Here is a 21200-nt window from a genome sequence, read left to right as displayed (position 1 = left end):
GAAGGAATTAGAAAAAAATTCAAGACCATTATCACTTTGTATAGCTTTAAGCTGATGTCCAGTTTGTCTTTCCAAAGTAGTTTTATATTGCTTAAAAGCTGCTAAGGCTTCAGATTTATTAACCAGAAGAGAAAGTGAAGTGTATTTACTATAAGTATCTACAAAACTAATATAATATCTAAAACCATTCTTAGAAACTATAGGAGTTGGTCCCCAAATATCTATGTAGACAAGTTCTTAGAAAAGGTAATTGATGTAACTTTGTCATAGAACAGAATTCACAAATAGATATAGGAGTAGAGCATTTTGAATGTAAATTTTGATTTTTATTCAGAATATGTGACACAGTTTTCATAGAGGGATGGTCAAGTCTCTTATGCCATGTATCTACAAAATTATTGAGAATAGAAGTAGCAGTCAATACAGTTTGTTGCTTTACACAATTTGGGGTTGAGGAAAGAGTTTTTGGTACAAACAGAATGGAAAACACATAAATTCCATTCTTAGCTATCCTTTGAAGTAGATGATTTCTGGTAGCCTGAGCTAAAAAAGACCGAGTTATCAGCTACAAATTTAGAAACACTCAAGAGATTTTAGGTTATTTGAGGCACAAGTAATAGATTAGTTAATCTGAAAGAAAGAGCAGTATTTAAATCATAAAGAATAGAAGAACCAGAGTTAGAAATCTTGATACCTTGACCATTATCTATATACAACTGATCTGACCCAATCTGATTCTTAGCATCTTGAAGAAGGTTATTAGGTTCAGCTGTCACATGGTGACTGGCTCTAGAGTCAGGATACCAAACTGTATTTTGTGAGGATGATGATGATGGTGATGCTGCCAAGAATGTCCTAGGTTGATGAAAGGATGATGGAGGAGTTGAAGGGTAATATGATTGAGTTGAAAATGTTGCATTAGGTAACTCAAATTGTTGGTCAAATCTGTAATAACAACTCCAAGCAGCATGTCTGGGAGATTATAGATTTGACAAAACAAACGAGTTGAGTTGGTAAATCTGCCACCTCTCATAAATCTTATTTCTCTTCCTCTGCCTCTAGAAGGATTGTAGTTTCTTTCAAAATTCTTATCCGAAGGGATAGAAGATTGAGATAAATTGGCTAAAGAAATTGGTTGTGAAGGTTTCTTGAATCGATTTAGCATATCTTCATATGCTACCAGGTATGATTCTATTTCAACTACCATAAATTTGCCCATTTTTGCCATAACAGTACCAATGAAGTCTTGATATTCTTTGGTGACTCCATCAAGAATGGTTTGAATATATTCATTTTCAGAGAACGGTGCCTCTAAGGCAATTAATGAATCTACTAATTGTCTAATTTTTGTAAGATATTCAGTAGTGGTAGTAGTGAGTCTTACAGACTATAATTGTTATCGAAAACTCTGAATTCTTGCCCTTGATGAAGTTGTAAAGAATTTAAGAATAATATCTCACATCTCATAGAAGAATTTGCAGTGCACAATCTTGTTTTTGAAGATTGTATCCATAGATGCTAATAGCTAGGTCATAAGAGATTTGTCTTGGAGTCTCCATTTTTTGAAGGTTTCTGATTCAGTCTTTATTGGTTTTGCTGGGTCTCCAGAATCCACCATTTGAATTGGGATGTTCTCCCTCTTGAACTGGCTTTCAAGATTCTGGCTTTCCACTATGATGATTGCAGTTTGTTTTTACGTTAGGAAGTTGTTGCCATTGAGCTTATTAGATATAACTGGTAAACAATATTTGGAGTTGGAAGTGTTAGAAAGGATCATAGCCATGGTGCCAACCATTAGGCTCTGGATACCATGAAAAAGTTTTTGATAAGAGTATTAAGATTTATGATGCAAAAAAATGAAATTATAGAATACAGAAAGAAGAACAGAGAAAAAGTGAATTGAGAGAAAATCAGAATTAACTATCATGTGTTGATCTCACTTCTTTATATATAAGGTATTGTTATTTATAAAGATATATTGTGTAACTGAATTTTGTAACAGAATTTCAATATTATTGACTCAACTACACATAGTTAACCAAAATCTGCAGCTTCTTGATCTTAATCCTTGACACATTAAAATTTGAATATTTTAGTATAAGATTGAAGATTATATATTTGCTAATTTATGATTGAGTGAGGAATAGGAAGATAGTATTATCATATGTTGATATATTATTATCGACGGAAAATGAATAAATGAATTATTTGGTTGATGGACGTCACCTATTTGATAGAATGCTTCGGTTAATGCTTCTTCTAGTTAGGACTGGCACGCGCTGCTACAAATTTTTCCTTAACCTCCCTTCATGTGATTGCGAGGGGCTTTAATTTTGCACTCATAATGAGGATGTTTTTTTTGTTAGTATGAACTTACTTTCTCCTTTAATTAAATTTATATGCATGTACCGTTTTGTATTTAACAAAATAAAAAAGAAAGAAATGAGAACATGGATGGCATCTTATAGTTTAGCTTGAAATTCTACTCTTACTTTGTATTTTGCAAATGTATATCTCTGATTATTAGATTATTATCTCTGTACATGAATTTGATTATTATCTCTTTTTTATAAATACTATATAAATATTGTTCATTGTTTGAATTTTTTGATAAATGCACCATAAATTAATTCATTTTCATGAAATTATTCCTGCTTATATGTTAGTTTCTATTTAAACTTAAACTTAATATATATATATATATATATATATATATATATATATATATTCTTAAATATTAAGAATGTCACCATTAAAACAGTTGAATATTTTTTAAATGAATTTTTTTTTTAAAAAAAAAAACAAAGATTAATTGCTTTCTTAAAAAGTTGTTGACATTACAATTTAAATCTAAAGACACTACATCAAATTAGATGAATATTACACTTGTTTTGTGACTTTTATTTAAACCGTCATTGTTAAATAAAATAATGACAATATTTATTTATATAATTTTCTGCCGTCACTAAGAATTTAAATGTCTAAATAATAACATATACTGCAATCTATCCATTTTACTCTTTTCCTTATTTAACTAGCAGAAACCCCGTGCAACGTACGGATAAAAAATATCTATTAGTTAAATTTTTTTATTCGATTTAACTCAAAAAAGATTTAATTGCTCTTTCATTAAAAAATGTATAATTTATATTATCTCAAAAAAATAAATATATCAACTCTAAAATATCATAACTTGAATACTTTTTCTAAAACTTGTGACGTCTTAGCGAGATGATCTTTCATTTATTTGTAAGCGAAATGATTTGGTAAAATTTTTAAAAAATCATTGCATCTTAAAAATTCATTGCATCTTATAGAACAATAATTTTATATTCCTCTCAAATACAAATGAGTGAGTCAAAAAAAAAAATACAAATATGAGTAATAAATTTCTTTTGATAGACTTCCTTTACTTTTTATTTCTTTCTTCTTACTTTTTCTTTTATCATTTATTCTTAAATATTGTAAAAGTGACACATCAATGAAATACGATTGAGACTATTTGAGATTTTGAATTGTTTGTACTTTTTAATAGGTTGTTGAGTGATATAATGTGATTTTTATATTTTTAATGAAATTAAAAATTATAAACGAAATAATCAACTTAGTATATAATTTTAAAAATAATAATTAATTTATTTTGTGTAATTTTTACGTACAAAAATAATTTATTTTTTATTTATCAGTTATAATATTAAATGAAAAAAAATAACATACTAAAAAACATCTCTCTAAAATTTGTTACTTATTAAACACATCACACATGGCATTAAATTCAGTTACCTGCTCTTCTAGGCAATGTTCTAAGATTTTATGAAAAAGGAAGATTTTAACTCGTTAAAATTGAATAGAAGATTAATAAATTAGGGTGTGAATGTTTTCTCTATGTTTGGATGTTATAAATGTTTAAAAAAATATTTGTTAAGAGAGAACATGAATAAAAAAGGAAAAGATACTTCAGCTGAAAAGAGACAATAATTTTTTATTCTACTTTGTATAATATAATTTCTGTACTAATTAACTAACTCTCTTGCCTTTCATGAGTATTGTCCAAGTCTGATCAAATTAATTTTTCTTCTAAACAGATAAATTAACACAGCTTCACCACAATTTAGATAATTACAAATCTTAATTAACGGAATTGGCTAACATAATGAGCAAAAATATATATGTCAAAAACTCTCATTGATATAAAACAAAATCTTTGTTAAAAAATTATAAAAGAACTCAAAATTGATAAGTAATATCGAACTTTGCCTTAATATATAAATCCCCGCAATCCTATAAATTGAGTTAAGAAAAAAACAAATTTTTGAAAATAATTTTTGAAAACCAGCAGCTTCACGGAGTTCTTGGTGCAACTTTTGTACCTGATTAGAAGTAACAACAATAACCTTTAAAGTCATACCCTATCCTCCATAATAAAAAAATCACACATAATTCTCCCAAACTAATAATAATCATCAATGACAATAACATTAGTAATGGCAATTAAAACAATAAAACTGTTCAATAAAAAAAATAAAAATAGAAATTTAACCATCCAAAAAAATTACCTTCTATTCCTATTGTTGTAACATTAGAGCTAATAGCTTGCCTTGCCTGCATCTTTTTTTTAAATAAGAAATCACGCACTAAACCCATCAGAAACATGAAGTCAGTAGCAGTTACAAAGGCTTAAAGCAGAACATAAGCCCACTACTATCTTGCTAAATAGACCAACAACTTAAAGAAACTACTATTCTAAATCAAGCAAAGAAGATAAAAACCATCCTATAATAATAATAATCAAGACCACAATAAGACAAAGCATATGTACCTATTTCATCCACTCCTCAAATCATTATATCATTGAATTTTAAATTCTCCTCTCCTGCGCTCTTCTTTGTTCGACACCCAAGTTTGGCTCCAATACTTTATCTCCCATTTCAAAACCTGAGTATTTATCTCCCACTGCTGCTTATACCTCGTTGGAATTGGTGCCGCAATCCATGACTTGAAGCATTCCTTAGGTCATCTACAATGCAGACCCATATTATATAGTACATCGCCCCAAAGACTCGATGCTACATCACAATTAAACCCTAAATCCTAAACCCTAAATTCATAAATTACATGTTTCAAAACAAAAATTGTATTCAATTATTTTTTTCCTAATATTTAGAGCTTGTCATGATTTTAACTCATTAGAAGATCCCAAACACAAAAAGAAAATTTTTTATTCAAAAAGTCTCATTATTTTAAGTATTTTAATTTAGCATCACTACTCATAGAATTGTATTATTCTGAAGAACACCTGATATTAAGATCTAAACACATTTTTTAATAAAAAAAGAAAAAAAAGAAAAGTACTCAACTTTTTATAAGAGCAATACGTTTAGAATAGAATATAATAATGAAGGTCCCATTTTTCAAGAGGGAAAACTAAGAAATATTAAATAGGTTAAACCTATAAGTAGAAAATATCATCTCAAAGAGATCCAAACAAACTTGATTATCCTCAAACTCTACTTTTGTCCAACCAACACCGTAGAATCATAATCTTAAAACAGGAGAAGTAAATTACAATAAAATTTTAGCATGATAACATAGTGATAGGCAACTAACAGGAGCAAACAATAAACTAATTAAGATCATTTGTAACTAAACTGCTTTATGCAATTGTACTTCACAGCTTTTAGGGGTTAACTTTTAGTTAACAGCTCTGGTAGAACCCCTAATATGCAATTTTAATCAATTGTTATTGATTATATCAAATGTTATCCTCATCAATTATCAAGTATAAGAACACTTTACCCATAACAAAAACGACCAATTAAGAGAATCCATAACACAACAAAATTGAAACTCTTAAAGGAAAAATCCAATAAATTTACCGTCACTTTTATTGCTTTCTTCATACATCCAAATTTAAAATAATTGGATAAATTTTCTAAATAAAAGAATATTTAAAAGGCATAATTGAGCATAATAATCACATTTAATTTTCATTAGCTCCACAATAGCTTAAAGATCTTAATCTATTGTAATTTTCTTGGCATATTTAAAAAAAATTTGAGAAAAACCAAGACCCTTCAAAAACAAAACTTGATAAATAGTGAACTAACTCACCAGCAGTATCCCACAAACCCAAATTCATGGTGCTTCCATCCACAATAAACACTTACCAAGATCCTACAATAGGTAATCCTATTATGGTTATGATTAGTTTATAAATATAAAAGGCTCCTATATCAGTATAGCCTCTGGTACTTCAGCATTGAAATTTAATGCGTAGTTATTTCCAATTTTCTTACACAAAATGGTATTATTATAAAGACATTGAAATTTAATGCGTAGTTATTTTCAATTTTCTTACACAAAATGGTATTATTATAAAGAAAGAAGCTAACATTTTTTTTTTGAAAAAAACTACACTTTCATAGACTAAGTTTAAAATTTCAAAGTATTCTTCATCTTCTATTTTTTTTTAAATCAAGAAGCAAAATATCTTTATCATAAAGACAAAATCTTTAAGCAAAGTAAAGTTATAGTCAAACTCACATTTGGAATCAAAAGTGAATTTTAACAGTTGTACAATTGTGCACATAATTTTCTGAATTTCTAACAAATAACAAATGATTTACAATTCAAATATCAATTCTAAAATTGTACATTGGCCACTTACAATTAACAACATTGTCCAATCTTTTGTTTCTTTTCGTTAAAGAGTGCATTAACATAGAATGTAAAAGGCATCAATTGAAAATTATAGCGGGTTGAAATAGCAAGATATGCACAAGATTGGCCTACGTATAACTTAACCAAATGTGAGAGAAAAAGGTAAAATATGTGAACAGGGCAATGAAAGCAGCTACCAAAGTATAAGTAACAATGCACTTGAATGTTAAAAGTTACTTTTCATTTATTTGGTTAAGGAACTGACCTCGAAATCAGAGAATAATTGGTCCTTTTTCTAGAGCGTGTTCATTAGCCGTGAAGCAACTTCAATTTCATGAGTTGGAATATCATCCACTGAAATTAGCAAAACATATCACAAACAACTTCAGGAACATATTTTTTACTATTTTAATCCTTCTGTTCATTGCATAAAAGCAACAAACATATCAATGATGCTCTTTAATTGAATTATTTATTGCTTAGTCATACAGTTAACATGAAACCCAATTTTTATCATGATAATAGAAATACAAACTTAAATGCATACTTCAAAATTTAAATATTTCTTGGAACTGATATGAGTTCATATTATTATCAAATGATGATGCAAGACTTGGTAAGTAAAAAATATGAGATCTAAAGCGAGAGGAATAGCTGGGAATGCATATAATTGGTTCCTTTTAAAAAGAGAGCTAGCCATAAAGGATTTTGACTATCCCTTAGTGTCAAAAGCTTATGGTGCAGTATTTACTTATCTATCTCTTACTTCCACTCTCCTGCAATGAACTCCAAAATGTGAAATCCCCAGCAAAAGATAGGTAATTTCAGGATTAATCTTATTTATCATATCCATGACAATTCTCATATTGAAATGGGATGAAAAGTTTGAAAGAAAAAATAGAGGCCAAATACTAAAACAAATTTTATAAGAAAACAACACAATAAGCTAGAAAGAGGTGAGATAGGTAATTTCAGGATTAATCTTATTTATCATATCCATGACAATTCTCATATTGAAATGGGATGAAAAGTTTGAAAGAAAAAATAGAGGCCAAATACTAAAACAAATTTTATAAGAAAACAACACAATAAGCTAGAAAGAGGTGAGAAAACTGTGACTCTCACAACAAAATGAGAATTTAAAATTGAACATTCAGGACACGCAGCAATGAACACAATATAAGAAACATATATAAGACCTCATTAGAGTGACCAATGATATTAAAAGAACCTATTTAAATAATGTAAAATTTTATTTAAATAATGATATACAATGAAGTCACCCAAAATTGATTTAAAACAATCCTAAATAAGCACAAAAATTGTAAAATCTGACACATTTAAAGTTTTAGAATTTATAGATTCATGAATTTTTATAACCTTCAATAAATTTAGCCACAATATTTAGCACTATCAAATTGAGACTAAAACACAACTTACCAATCAAGTAGCCTTTACATGACCTTTAATAAGCACCACCCGAAGCTCTTCATCAACACCAGACCTATTCAAAGCAGGGACCAGAATTGCAAGGTTCATGGATAAATATTAAAAGCCGGCCCCAAATAAACTAATATTAAGTACTAATTGTTAATTATTAATCATATGAATTAGAAATTGGCGTAGAATCTTGTTATGGGCATATAGTGTGAAATAATTTAATAGCTAGTGTGTACATAAAGATTCCAGCAAAAATTCATATAACAATAAATCTGCAATTATTCTTATAATCAATTTGGAAGAAATATTTTAACCCCTTATAATTACACTCATGATCACTTTTCCATCTAAAATTGAAAAATCAAAATAGGACATCCTAGCAACCTAAAAAAAGGTCAACATAATTTCTTCAATTTATTTTTACACAAGCAAACTCCAGTGAAAAATTAGGAACACTTGCAAATCCCAATAAAATTACTACATACTGAAAACGAAGAACCTAACAGAAAATCGAAAAAGAATCTCTCTTCATGAAGACAGAGTTCAGTAAAAGAATCAAAATTATTCAAAACTATTATGAATTACATATTAGAAAATCAAATTTAATCTGATGCCTACAATTTCTAGGATATTCGGAGAGCAATTGAAGTGTTTTCATATGAATTGTATATAGCTCTTATTATGTGTCTCACTTTCATTTGTTTTTTTTTTTCACATGCTTCTGTTTTAGTTGCTGCTAGAACCAAAAAATTAGCCACGTTTTGATTAACAAAGCTAAAAGAAGTATGCATTTATGTACAACAAAGGTATGTTTCTTTAATCTCCAAAGAAAAATTAATCAATTAGGAAGTGAAGTAAATAAAGAGTTATCTTTATCTAACCAAAGTAATTAAGTACATAAAATTAGCTAATTACCATACAATCAAATTAAATATCAATGAAACCCGTTAAACGTTAAAACCCAATGATAGAACAGCACAAGCAATACTAATTAATTAATTGTTTTGCATCATCCTAATTAAGACACTTGTTTCCTTTTTACTCTAGGAAGATCAAATGCAGATAAAAAATGACAAAAATATGGCCTCATAAAAAGGGATAGTTAAGAATGAAGGCGAAATATATCAAACTTACACTGGGGACAACAACAGGAAGGCAGAAATTATGCTTCCTGAGCAAGAGAAAAGAAAGTAATTAAGATCAATCATGATATAGTAGATACAATTTAAGTAATTATTTTATTAGAGTACTCTGTACAGAATGAAAGGTAGAAAAAATATTAGAAGTCAAGGCTCTCTGAAACACAAAATAGAGAAAACCCATCATAAAAAAGAGAAGGAATATCGTAGCAACTTGCAACAATTCAGACGGAAATCAAGACACAATTTTTTGCACTTCAACCAGGGAAGCAAAAACAGATCAAAATAACACAATTCTTTAGGGTTTAAAGAATTTTGCACTGTTTTAACACAATAGTTTTTCGAAATTGAATGCATAAAAAGGCATAATTCAACAGTTAGAAATATAAGAGATAAATAGCTCCAATCTAAAGCAAATGGTAAAAAAAGACAAAACAACAATACTTATTAATTATTTAGTTCAACAACCAAGAAAACAGAAGGAAAAAAAAGATTCAGACAAGAAAAAAATAAATAAATAAAAGAGAGAAACAAAATATGTATTTAGAAAGTAAATAATCAAGAAGATAAAATACAATAAAATCAGAAAACCAGAAAAAAAAAACAATAAACCAGTGAATACAATTGCACCCTATAAATACATTAACTTATTTTTACACACCTATAACTTTCACATATCATAAAAAGGTAAAATTTATAAACCCACACAAGAAAACAAAAGAATAATTTATATAAAAAATAAGTAAGTAATAGTCTTACTTAACTCACCCAAAAGTATTTTATCTTTGAACCAAAAAACTGTTACACAATTGAAGAACAGGTAACTGAAGAAAAAAGACAACAAAACCAAATTTGCCTCTCAATTCCTTTATGTGCAGATCTTGGGGATGGGGGGATGGGAATGGGAATGGGGATGAAATAAAATGTTAATGATACCTGCAAATTCAATATGGACCCCACAAGAACACCAAATAGTTTTATAAGAAACAAACCAGCTCCTTTCAATGAGATAAAAATTAGAATAAAGAAATGAAGGAAATAGGTAAGGAAGCGTTACTTGGCGACTTTTTGAAAGCTGGTGTAGGCTTCGAGCACATTGGATTGCGTGACTCACAGGATTTTGGATCTCTCTAAAACACAAAATAGAGAAAACCCATTATAAAAAAAGGAAGGAATATCATAGCAACTTGCAACAATCCAGGCAAAAATCAAGACACACAATTTTTTGCACTTCAACCAGAAAAGCAAAAACAGATCGAAATAACACGAAAGAAAAATAAATATTTTTGTCTTAAATTAATAATTAATCTTAAATAATTAAATATATTTAACAATAAATTACCGTTTAACGATTTTCAACGATTAATTTTACATAAAATTAATTGTATGTAATTTTTAAAAAAAATGTGATAATTCTTAATCTTATTTTATAAAATATAAATTATAGTGCGATAAGTACATGAAAATCTCCAGAAATCTAATGTCAATCTGTCATCAATAAATAAAATTGTACGCTTTATTCTTAAAAGAAAACTTTAGAATATAGGGGAATCAAATTAAATGTTTAAAAATTAATATATATAGTAAGTAATCTTAAAGACTTAGAAGTAACTTGTAGTTGTACCAACTGTATCTGAGAAAGACTCTATTAAGTGAAATAAATAAAGAGTTATCTTTATCTAACCAAAGTAATTAAACACCTAAAATTAGCTAATTACCATATAATCATATTAAATATTAATGAAACCTGTTAAACTTTAAAACCCAATGATAGAACAGCACAAGTAATACTAATTAATTAAGTGATTTGCATAATCCTAATTAAGACAATTGTTTCCTTTTTACTCTAGGAAGATCAGATGTAGATAAAAAATGACAAAAATATGGCCTCATAAAAAGGAATAGTTAAGAATGAAGGCGAAATATATCAAACTTACACTGAGGACAAGAACAGAAAGGCAGAAATTATATTTTCTGAGCAAGACAAAAGAAAGTAATTAAGATCAATGATGATATAGTAGATACAATTGAAGTAACTAATTAATTAGAGTACCTGAGAAAGACCTAAGATGCCGACAATAGTTCGAGCGATTTCTCCTGAAGCTGCTACAGTCATGGCTGGTGATAGCTAAATAATGAGAACAAAGATCGAAGTGATCAGCAATTCAGCAGAGGGTGGTTTACAAAACTCATATTTAAAACACGCAAACCCCAGTGGAAAATCAGGAACACAATTGCAAACCCTAATAAAACCACTGCATACTGAAAACGAAGAACCTAACAAAAAATAAAAAAAGGATCTCTCTTCATGAAGACAGAGTTCAGAAAAAGAATCAAAATTATTCAAAGCTACTATGAATTACATATTAGAAAACCAAATTCAATCTGATGCCTACAATTTCTAGGATATTCGGAGAGCATTTGAAGTGTTTTCATATGGATTGTGTATAGATCTTATTATGTGTCTCACTTTCATTGTGTTTTTTTTTCCACATGCTTTGTTCCAATTGCTGCTAGAACCAAAAAATTAGCCACGTTTTAACTAACGAAGCTAAAAGAAGTGTGCATCTATGTACAATAAAGGTATGTTTCTTTAATCTTCAAAGAAAAATTAATCAATTAGGAAGTGAAGTAAATAAAGAGTTATCTTTATCTAACCAAAGTAATTAAGCACCTAAAATTAGCTAATTACCATACAATCAAATTAAATATCTATGAAACCCGCTAAACCTTAAAACCCAATGATAAAATAGCACAAGCAATACTAATTAATTAAGTTGGTGTGACAGTTTTGCCTAGTTAATTTCACATGGGTTCATCACCTCATTTCATAGAACCAAGTTGGTGTGAGAACAAACAAATAAAACTTCTTTTTTAAATTAAGCCTATCAAACTTGAAAGTTTACCTAAACTTGTGGAACCTAGAAAACTTAAAATTGTAAAATAAAAAAATATATATTGTCACTCATGTTATATCACTATGGACATAATGACAAATTACTTTTTTATTATGTCTTTGCATGAATTTATAAAAAAATAAGTGATATTAATCAACATGGCAACAAAATTCTCGAGGAAAAAGCAAGATGTTGATGCAAGAATCTTGATAATCTTGTGTTTTGACCACAATGTATAAGACAACAAAAAAAAAGTAGGATGTGATCTTTCAAATGTAAAAGGGTACCTGACTAGAGAAAATGGCCCAAGCTAAGGGCTTGTTGAAGAGAACACTTCCCCTAACCAAACTCACAACACAACGGAGTCCTTGAATCAAAGAGTATCCAGCAGCCAAACCATTAGCAACTACCAAGAATCTGCAAAGTTTTTTAATCCATCAAAAACTAACGAATTAGGTCAACAAAATATGCAACACTTTTATTGCTAGAAATTAACATAGAACATAGATTAATAGATACTTACACCAAAGCCTTAACATCAGTGAATTTAGCTTCCTTCTCAAAGGAGAAAAACACCTTCACTTGTGAATCAGTTCCAATAAGAACAGCTGCAACAACTCCAAGACCAAGAATCATAAACCTTAACACCAACTCACCTATCTTGATTCTCTTATCGAACAATTTCAGGTTTGTGCTATGGTATACTGGAACTGTTCCAGGACTAACACCTACACCCAAATAACTCATTTTCTCTAGACACTAACAATGCAAAAGAAAACAATGGATATGAACACCAACCACTAAATTCTTCACCACTTAAATAGACACGAGTTTTAATTCAACACCCGAGAAAACAAAAGGAAAAAAAAGATTCAGACAAGGAAAAAAGAAATAAATAAAAGAGAGAAACAAAATATATATTTAGAAAGTAAATAATCAAGAAGATAAAATACCATAAAATCAGAAAACCAGAAAAAAAACAATATATGCCAAATTTCATTGCAAGTAAAAAGTTATTAAAATGAAGACTATATATGCCAAATCAGCTGGTTTGAGCCCTGAAATAGTAAAAACCAAGGGTAACATCACTTTAAAGGGAAAGAATTTGCCACTTTATAATATAAATACAATAAATTTTTATTTTCTAAAATTCCATAAATATCAACATTGAAATGCAAATATCTTGCTTTTAAAAAGGTACAAATACCAATATATAATTCCAAACCACTCTTGAGATCCTATCAAATCACCGTACTTGCTGAAAGCACAAATGTTTTCTATCTTCTTCTTGCAATTACCTTTTCTCCCACTTTTTCCAAATCAGATCAATACCCCAGCCACATTTTCATGTGAAACAAAAACGTATATACAGATCAAAAAGATAGAGAGTTGGTGTTGTATTATTATCATTACCGGCCTACATAATACCAAAACCATTTCTTGAAGAGACATGAAGATTAATTTGGAGACTATATTTTGCAATGAACAAAAATGATACAGCTTGATGTTGTTGGTATAATGCGAAATCAACGTGACTTACCCAATGAAATGGGGAAAATTCAAGGCACAGAGGCGACGCCGCAAATCACCTATACCAACTATCAGAATGATCATATTTCTTCCAAAGATCATAAAGGCAGAGATTTTTTTACCGCGACAGCACATACGGAAACCAATCTTCTTAATCTTGCTAAAATTAAACCTCCAGAACATCTGAAGCCATCCAGAAACAGAAAACATACCAAATCTCAAATCAAAGACAACGAAAACAGACAGAAAAATCCTAAATCAAAGAGATTAAAGACCTAGTCCCAGACAAAGAAATAAATCGAGAGAATACCTTCACGGGGGAGCGCTAGTTGAGATCTCGACCCAACATGTATCACCAAGGCTGTCGACGTTCGAGAGTGCATCAACCACACAACAGATATCTTAGTCGCTCAACATCACCGGCATTTCACCAGCTGAAACTAACAGCGCCATCGCCGTGATTGTGAAGATTCCGCTCAGCTCGGTGAGTTAGGGTTTCCAGATGGGGGGTGGACGAAAATAGTGTTTAAGAGATGGCGTTCCAGATGGAGATATATGGCTTACTGAAATGAGGTTTTGAGAACCAGGGAGAGCCATAAAAAGAGCGTTGATGGACAGCGATTATATGGACCAGAATGAGTTTGTGGGCTATGGAGGAGAGAATGAAGCAGAAGGGGAACGGGAGAAAGAGGGATTGAAGTGAAAGATAGATAGATGGATAATAAGAGGGATTTTTTATTCTGGTTAATTGAGAGAATGACGCGTGGCTTCAAGAGCCACGGTCGTTATACAAGTAGTAGATAACATTAGAATTCTCAGAACTCTAATGCCGTTGAGATGAGAAGAGAAAAGAAGGTAACAAGGACGTTTGCATTTTTTGTTGTTCATCTTTCTTTGCCGTTCGTGTTTTTGGTTGTTCACATTCCTTCGCCGTTCGTATTCGTGTTTTCATTCGCGTTGGTGTAAAAGTCACTTTGCTATGCTTCAAACTCAGCGACGGAACTGCTATCCTTCGTTGCTGTCGTGAGTTTTTCAGAACCGCCACCACACAATGATATGCTTCAAACAATGCAACTTTTTGTTCTTTATTATGAATAAGTAGCTATTTGATTTGGTAGTGGTTTAAAATTATTTTGAGACACTGAATTAAAGTTTAAGGGTGTTATCTTTTCTTCTCAAATTAAATTTTGAATTCTCTTTTTTTTTAATTTCACAACATGTTCGATGAAATGATTCAACCAAATGCTTTACTGACTTTTATTATTAATCTTGTATCATTAAGCCTTTTTTTTCTTTCTTTTAGAACTATGAGATTTTTTTGTCATCTATAAGTCAATTATTTATTTGAATGATCAATTATTTCACTTTTACTAATTCATCAGGTATATATGCTTTGTCTCTCTCGGACCTTTTATTAATTACTGAGTGCCTCACACTTGAATCATTGTTTGTTTGAGGTTTTTTCTTGTTATGCAAAATGATCTTATTTTTATTTTGCAACAAAGTGTGACTTTGATGTCTTGTTATTTAATGACTGTTTAAATTGTCACAATATTTTTAGTAATGATTTTTCGATTCAAAACCATCATTAAGTTACTAATTCATGTGACAATTTTTTTTGTATTTAGTGACTGTTTTAAATTGTCATAATCTCTCCAACATTAAAGTTTTTTTTTATTAATTATTACAAAAATTATTTCAATTATAAATAATAATTTATATGTATTTGCCAACAAAATAATAAGTTATTTCTAGAATTCTCCAGAAATGAAATTATATTTTAACAAATTCAAATTTAATCTCACAAATTTTAAAAAAATAACAATGTATTTCAAAAATTAAATTTTACAAATTTTATATAGTCATAATTCATAAAATATAAATTCTAACAAATTTCAACTTAATCCAACACATCTAAAGAGAAGCAACCATGCAGTAGAGTGTAGACTATATCCTACCATACTATATATTCTTTTATATTTATAAGTATACACAAAACAACTTTCACATCTTTTCAAATACTCCCTAAATAATAACATTATACCATATACTAAAAAAATCTTCTTAACATTTTTACCATATTTCTATTTATTCTAACATCACATTTGCATTTTTGTTAAGAGTTCTTTGTGTTTTGTTAGGATCACTACAAGAAACAGGATAATTATCGACGACAAAAATTGACGGCCAAATTTTTTATTGATATTCTTCGACGACTTGTTGTCGATAAAATGAGAAAGAGATGATTAGAAATAAAATATTAAAATCGACGACGATATCATCTATTATTTTGGCAACCTTCTAACATTTTTATATTGTCGTCGTATCACCGACGAAATGGTGGATGAAAATTATTTTTCTTTAAAATCGACGAAGAGGTTGTCTATTTTAATAATTAAAATATCGACAGCTTTTAACGTCGATAAATTTAAATGATAGAGATCTATTTTCTAAATTAAGCAAACGGTATAGATTTATTATCTAAAATAGACGGCTAGAATGTTGATTTTTATTTTAATTAAAATCGACGAAATAGCCGACGATTTTTATCAACAAAAAACAGTCCCGCATTTGCTTTTTGCATTCCTCGTTTCACTCATTTCTCCAAAATTTAATCCCAAACCTTTAGAGAATCAGATTTTAGAGTGAGGCTTCTTCTTCTCCTCCAACGCCTGAGAGTAGAGACTAGAGACGGAGTCATGGTCACGGAGAGAAGCAGAGAGCAGAATGTCTTCTTCTCCGATGCCTGAGAAAACATGTCGTCCTCCGCTTGAGAACAGAGCTTCTTCTTCTCCTCCGCTGAGCCCGCCGCCGCGCCATCCTCTTCATGTAAGTCTCTCTCTCTCTCTCTCTCTCTCTCTCTCTCTCTCTCTCTCTCTCTCTCTCTCTCTCTCTCTCTCTCTCTCATTGTGATTTGTGAATCTGCATGTAAGTTATTCTTCTTCCACAGACTCGTCTTTGCCGGTCGCCGTCGCTGTGAGCCTGTCGCCAAAGCATGTCGTTATCGTAGCTTCTTGTAAGTTCCTCTCTGTCTATCTCCGATTATTATATTTATTTTTGCAATTTTCGTATCTACTATTTTCATCATGAAATTCTGAATTTGCGTTTATTAAACCTAATAAGCATATCAATTTCCTCTCTGTCTATCTCCGATTATTATATTTATTTTTGCAATTTTCGTATCTACTATTTTCATCATGAAATTCTGAATTTGCGTTTATTAAACCTAATAAGCATATCAATTCATCACATTACTTCAGCTCAACTAATTTGACATATTAGTTTTATAATGTGATTAGATAAAACAAAATTTAAAACAAAGAAAGAAAAACCACTTGCTTTCTTAGTATTAGAAAAAGGTAGAGTACTAACTTCAGTTACAGATTTCAAGTAAGTAAGGAAAGTACTGTGTGTAGTCTAAATTGGCTTATCTTCATTGTGCTTCCCTTCAGCCCTTCTGGCCTTGTTCTGCTATAGATATAAAATAACAAATGTTGGTTCATGTTAAACTAATTCATGACACCCCCACACAATCTTTATTTCTATGGGTTTGTGCATATTAAGGAAGGAAGAGAAGACAACTGCTAAATAATTTCATCAAATAAACTCTTTTAAAATCATAAAAGAAGTTTATAAACAAATATTCTAGGCTCCAAGAAATTCCATTTCACATGACTCAGGTCTAAGATAGTGTCGTAGTGGACTTAGTTTATGAAAAATACAAAATTTAATTTTATTCCCACGTTGGATGATGGGGAACTTGAGTTCAAAAAGTTCACATAATTTTCTTCAATTGCCATTTTTCTGTGATAAAAGTCCCAAAAGATATTGCTCTTATGAGTCAGCTATGACTGGGTGTTATGAGACAGTTAATGCTCCTGTTTTTATTGAATAAATCATAAATTAGAGATGCTCAAATATATTGGGACTTTAGAGAGAATATAAAGTTACAATTATGTTCTATTTTGGTTTTGGCTCTTCTGCTTTTGCATTTTTATTTGTGGCTCTGTTTAATTGTACAAGTTTATGATTAAATTTGATTTCAATTTGAGATATAATGTTTGAATATTAGACTTTATTACTTGTGTGTATAAAATAGTTTCTCTTTCAAATCTTGTGTTTCCAGTTTCTACTATTCACGAGCTACCCACCATAACTGATATACATTGTCCGCAAAGTACCTCCCTCTATAATGTTTGTATTAATTAAATGTATAATATGCTCATCTTTATATAAAGGAAGTTGTGCCCCTGAAACTTTTGAAGGAAATGGACAAATTTGTACATGCTTGTTCCTTTCTCATCTAGTTTTGGACAATGCTTTTATTTTCATTCAATATACTTTATTATCTGAATAATATTGCCCTCTTAACTTTTGTAATCAAGAAGCCTCTAAATAATTTTGGTTTTCTTTATTCACAAGCTAAGATAACACCTACACTAAAATTGATGCATATTATATAATATTTACTACTGACCGCAACACTGCAAGGCATCTATTTAAAAACTGAGATAACAATCAAACTGCAGTGAGGAGTGAGCAGTTTTAATTTGTGTGTGTCAATTTTTAAATGGACATAGCCTTTTTATTTTCTGTCATCACAATATAGTGTTGTTCCAGTCTTCAAGTGCTGAAACTTTAGCTTTTGGTCTCTTCATGACACTTGAGCTTTAGCAATGCTTCCATAAAACTGAACCATGCAACATAATATGGCACAAGGCTTTAGTTCTTCTCATTTTTCAGCTTGCTTCTCTTGATTGTTAGATTGCTTATATTGGAAGAAAACTATATCAAGGAAAAGAAAGCATATAATGATAAGTTAGAGTTGGAAGTAGCCGTTTAGGAATGTTTTAGTAATTGACAAAATGAGAGAATGAGCAATATTTTTTTGGAACCAATTCCTTACTACAGTAAATTATAGTTATCTATAATTTATGGAGTTTGGATCCTTGGAAGGTCCTCTTCCATCAAAGCTCTTTAGCATTCCTCAAATTCATCAAGTGTAAGTTCCTAAGATCCTTGTTTTGAACCTACCCTTATTATGTTATATAAAAATTGATGTTACTTGCATTGCAGGAAACTGAGGAACAATGCATTGAACAATACATTAGACTTAGGAGACAACATTTGTCCACAATTGCAGCTTGTTGATCTTCAAGACAACCAGATTTCCTCAGTAATCCTCCGTTCGCAATACAAACACATATTGATGTAATTATCTGGTTAGAAAACATTTGCATGGTTTAGGAAGTTGATTAACAATTATAAATGTTTAATCTCTTCTTGAATTTCAGTCTTATAGGAAATCCAGTGTGCGGTGTTCTCTCAAACACAAACTACTACCAACTTCAGTAGCAGCCTAAGCAACCTTACTCGACAAGCTTGGCGAATTGCGGAGAAAAATCTTGTCCGCCGGATCAAAAGCTTAGCCCTCAGAGCTGTGAATGTGCATACCCTTATGAAGGGATGTTGTACTTCAGAGGACCCTTGTTTAGAGAACTCTCAAATGTTAACATTTTCCATGAACTTGAGATGAGTTTGTGGTGAAGTTGGACCTAACACCTAGCTCAGTTTCTTTACAAAACCCTTTCTTCAATGGTGATGATTTATATTCAAGTGCAACTAGCTTTGTTTCCTCTTTCAGGACAATATTTCAATAGGACTGAAGTTCAAAGAATTGGGTTTGATTTGACCAACCAAATTTACAAGCCTCCTAAGGAGTTTGGACCTTATTACTTCATTGCATTCCCTTATGCTTTCCTAGGTACATAGAAATATATTACACCTTAACTCTTGAGTAAAGGTTGATTTGGTTCTTGTCCTTGAGATTCTGACCATGATTCAAATTAGTCATCGAGATTTCAAAAAGAGCAAATTTGTTCTTGAAGTTACAATTTGTGATTCACTTTGACAAAAATAGAGTGAATCATCGAATGTAACTTCAAGTATGAAATTGCTGCTTCGAATTTCGAGGACCAATTTGAAGAATGAGACAGATACAAAAAACAAACAAAATGTCTTAATCTCTTTCTTGTTTGTGTCTCTACTATCTCAATGTCTCTTTATTTCTTGTCCCTAGACACTTACCAAACAAAGCCTTATCTTTGCAACTTTATGCAACTAATTAAAGTGACAAATGCAATTAACCTGGAATTATTTCAGATTCTAACGAAGGAAACTCTCTTAGCACTGGTGCAATTATTGGTATAGCAGTAAGCTCATCAGTTCTATTTCTGAGCCTCATAGCTTTAGCAGTATATGCAATCCTACAAAAGAAGCGCGCGGAGCGAGCCATAGGTTTAAGCAAACCTTTTGGTAATTCATTTTTCTATTTGATTGTATTTCAAGTCTTATTATATCATCCCTTGTGTAACTTTGAGAATCAATGTAAATTCATCTTTTTGATCCAGCATCTTGGGCACCAAGTGGAAAGGATAGTGGAGGTGCACCACAATTAAAGGGTGCAAGATGGTTCTCATATGATGAACTGAAAAAGAGCACTAGTAATTTCTTTTAAAGAAATGAGTTAGTATTTGGTGGTTATGGCAAGGTATGTTAGACTTTTAATGCTTTTATGTTAATTGTTAACATTCTTTTCTTTTCATTTTGGTTACAGTGAATGTATGTTAATTCAGTTTAGATGGATTTAGGTGTACAAACGGGTGCTTCCTGATGGAAAAATTGTCGCGATCAAGCGAGCTCAGCAAGGATCAATGCAAGGAGGCCTAGAATTCAAGACTGAAATTGAGTTGCTTTCAAAAGTTCTTCACATTCACAATGTATTATTAGTGGATTGCAATTTAAATGAATATAAGTCTAAGTTTAGTTATTTATCGTGTCTTGAGTCTTTATGTTAGAGGTTTATTTATTATTTTGATAAGTTTGTAAACTCTTTATCTAATATTTAGTATAAATTTTATTTTTATATTTAAAAATTTATTTGTCTTGTTATCTAATATTCTATATAAATTTTATTTCTATATTTAAAAATTTATTTGCATTAATTATTTACTATTTTTTAAATAGAAAAAATAATTAAAAAAATATAGCTATTAAAATCGACGGTAGCGTTGTCGCTTTTTAAATTTAAAATAGACAAAAAAAATAAAAATATAGAGAAAGAATTTGTCGCTATCTAAATAATTAAATCGACGGCAATGATGTCAACTTTATTGAATTAAATATCGACAGAAACGACGTCGATTTTATATAATAATATCGACGACAACGTTGTCGATTTTATTAAGCGGGTAAAATTCCCAAGCTCATATTATAGACGACAATATTGTTGATTTTATTGAATCAAATATCGACAGAAATGGCGTCGATTTTATATAATAATATCGACGGTAACGTTGTCGATTTTAGTAAAAAGGTAAAATTCTCAAACTCATATATAGATGAAAGTACTATCGATTTTATTAAATTATTATCGACGGCTAGGCAAGCCGTCGATTTTATTAGAATTTTGAAAAATCGATAAGTTTAATAGCGACCACCTTCGCCGTCCATTTTGCCGTCGAATTTTAATATT

At 30.2% G+C, this 21200-nt stretch overlaps 1 pseudogene; it reads left to right on the top strand.

Moving 5' to 3' along the window:
• Window positions 1–18453: 18453 nt before the first annotated feature.
• On the top strand, window positions 18454–20622 carry LOC112710600 (leucine-rich repeat receptor protein kinase HPCA1-like; annotated as a pseudogene).
• The last annotated feature ends 578 nt before the right edge of the window (window positions 20623–21200 follow it).

The sequence above is a fragment of the Arachis hypogaea genome, chromosome 9 (genome assembly GCF_003086295.3).
Source record: "Arachis hypogaea cultivar Tifrunner chromosome 9, arahy.Tifrunner.gnm2.J5K5, whole genome shotgun sequence".
NCBI classification, from domain to species: domain Eukaryota; kingdom Viridiplantae; phylum Streptophyta; class Magnoliopsida; order Fabales; family Fabaceae; genus Arachis; species Arachis hypogaea.
This window is presented reverse-complemented; position numbering and strand designations above follow the sequence as displayed.